The following is a 2616-nucleotide window of genomic DNA, read 5'->3' as shown; positions in this document are numbered from 1 at the left end:
GCCCAGGCGGCAGAACCCTGGACAGGGAGTCAAAAGACTTCAATCTTATTCCTAAGTTAACAGTGACCTGCATGTGGCTTCAGACCAATTCACCCTTGTGTCTCTCTCCCTCCCAGCTGTTTCCTGCTTGGGTTGTACACTGTTTGGGGTTATGATTCCCCTGCTGTATGCTAGCAGAGCTCCTACCTTGAGAGGACAAGTGATTTTAGTTGGGTACTTACATAGTGCTGATAATGTTCTGTAGAGGCTGTAGGTTGTGGCCATGTTGATCTAAGGACACAGGCAGACATGGTTCTTTGGGTAAATTTGATATCTTTTATTTCAAGTTTAAAAACCCTTTTTCAGGTGCTTCCTCAGCCTGACGAAGACTTTTTAAACCTGAAAGCTTGCTAAGAAAATATTTCCAACTATTTAGTTGGTCTAATAAAAGATGTCAGATTTACTCAAAGAACCTTGACTGTAGAGATTGTGAGATTTTGGTCTGTAGAAGGACCTCCCCTCCCCTCTCTTGCCTCAACCTGGGCTACCATTTCTGTGCTGAACAGCACCTCTGCTCCCTCTGTCTGCTTCCTGTTCTCTCTTGCCTAAGTTCAAATTAGACCTGCCATGATGGCTTTTGGGATCTGCTCCACTTTAAGCCTTCTGGTTCCTTTTCCCCAGGGACTATTTACAGTTGGTCACATTCTCTCTTGCACTGCTTCATTGTCTGGAATCCCACCCTCTATGCTCCAGACAACTTCCTTTCCTCAGTCCTGGCTGAAAGGGGCACTTTTTTCATAACTTGCACTTGCCTTTTCCCTTTTGCCCAGCACTGCCTCCATCCAGTCTGTAGAGGTTACTTCCATCTTCACTACCTCAGTGTTATGATACTCTACTATGTCTTTCCTTTGCAAGAATTTTTCCTGAGCTAAGTTACATTGTGCCTAGCACTTATGTGATGGTGCCTGACCCTTTTTTTTAAAAAATAAAGGTCCCAGTAACCAGCTGCTACAAACAAAATTCTGAAAACAGTTGCATCTGTTTGCATCAGCTGAATCCAAATTCTGTTGCATTGATGGGATTTAAATTCTTCTTTCATTCTTCCCCAGTTCTTCTTTCGCTGCCTTGGGATCTAATACCTTTTGTGGCTCTGTTTTAGACTCACATGGATTTCCAAACCAAACTGCACATCTCATTGTCTTTGTCATGAAGTTTAGAGTAGGAACTGTTTTAAGCCAGTTGCTACAGCTACACTTGCTATTACTGCACATGAATAAACTTAGCCATTTGAATACGTGCCTCAGAGCAATTAACTCTGAAACAAGCTCCAGAGTGTATTCATGCACAGCATGTGAAGCTAGGTTTGAACAGCCCTGACTGACAGGGGGCACTGCGTGTCAGTCTGCCAGCCCAGTGTGTTTCCCCCTGGCTCATCACGCTGTGGAGGGGCTGACTGGGGCACAAGGGAGCTTCAGCACAGGGCTAGCTGGCAGATAGCCTCACACTGAAGCACCCTCATGCTCCAGCCAGCTCCTCCAGCATCTACATGTGCACTGCTGTGGAGTAAATTAGTTTACTCCAGCCTAATAGGGGCACACATGTAGATGTCAAGACATTTACAGCACAGCTAATTAGTCTACTACACAGTAAATGTCTTGTAGATGTACCCACTGTTTCTCAATCAGGGTGGTGAGATCCTTTTGAGGGTGCCACAAAATATTAGTGCTATTAGGTATGGCAACAGCTACACATGGTTCACAAGATAAACCCGTGGATCCAAGAGTCTCACCTGGCCGCTATTCCCCCCCCTCCTCCCCCTTTGCTTTAGCTGAAGAAACAAATGGAGTTACTGGGCTCCCCCTCCCTCTGGCTTTCCCTTCCACACCCTAAGGGATGTGGTTATGCAGCATGGTATAGCCCATAGGGCTGGGGGAGCCCAAGGCCTATGGTGCCAGGGAGCTTAAAGTGAGCTGGGGCACCTGGGCATGCAGTGCACTGTGGGGAGAAGGGGATATTGGGGCTTACAGTGCAGTGGGGAGATATGCAATGTAGTGGAGGGGCACATGGTGTTTGTCCCTGGTGGGTGTATAGACCCACTGGTGTAACCCCTGCTAACACAGCCCATGGAGTGTGCAGCCCATGACCACTTAGAAACTGGACAGCCGTGCCATAAGTAGATCCTTGAAAACGTCTTAGTCCTGACCCACAGCATCTCCTGCGATTTCAATCCTAGGGAGAAAGGAAGAAAGGAATCCTAGGCAGTTCTTTCTAGGGAGGAAGAACTGCCATCATACCTATAGGCTGTGGGGTGACCTTCTCAGCACCACCAAGGCAGAAAGATATCTTGGAGTCACTGTTGACTCCAGGATGAACGTGAGTCATCAATGTGATGAAGTAGTCAGCAGAGCCAATCACACCTTGTCATGCATTCGTAGGTGCTTCACTAACAGGTTTAGGGAGGTGATTCTCCCCCTCTATGCAGCACTGGTCAGGCCGCAGCTGAAGTACTGTGTCCCGTTCCGGATGCCGCAGTTCAAGCAGGACACTGACAATGTGGAGAGGGTCCAAAGAAGAGTCACTCGTCTGATTAGAGGCCTGCAGGGAAGGCCCTACGAGGAAAGGCTAAGGGACCTTAAC

The sequence above is a fragment of the Crocodylus porosus genome, unplaced genomic scaffold (genome assembly GCF_001723895.1).
Source record: "Crocodylus porosus isolate Cpor-Errol unplaced genomic scaffold, CroPor_comp1, whole genome shotgun sequence".
Classification (NCBI taxonomy): Eukaryota; Metazoa; Chordata; order Crocodylia; family Crocodylidae; genus Crocodylus; species Crocodylus porosus.
This window is presented reverse-complemented; position numbering follows the sequence as displayed.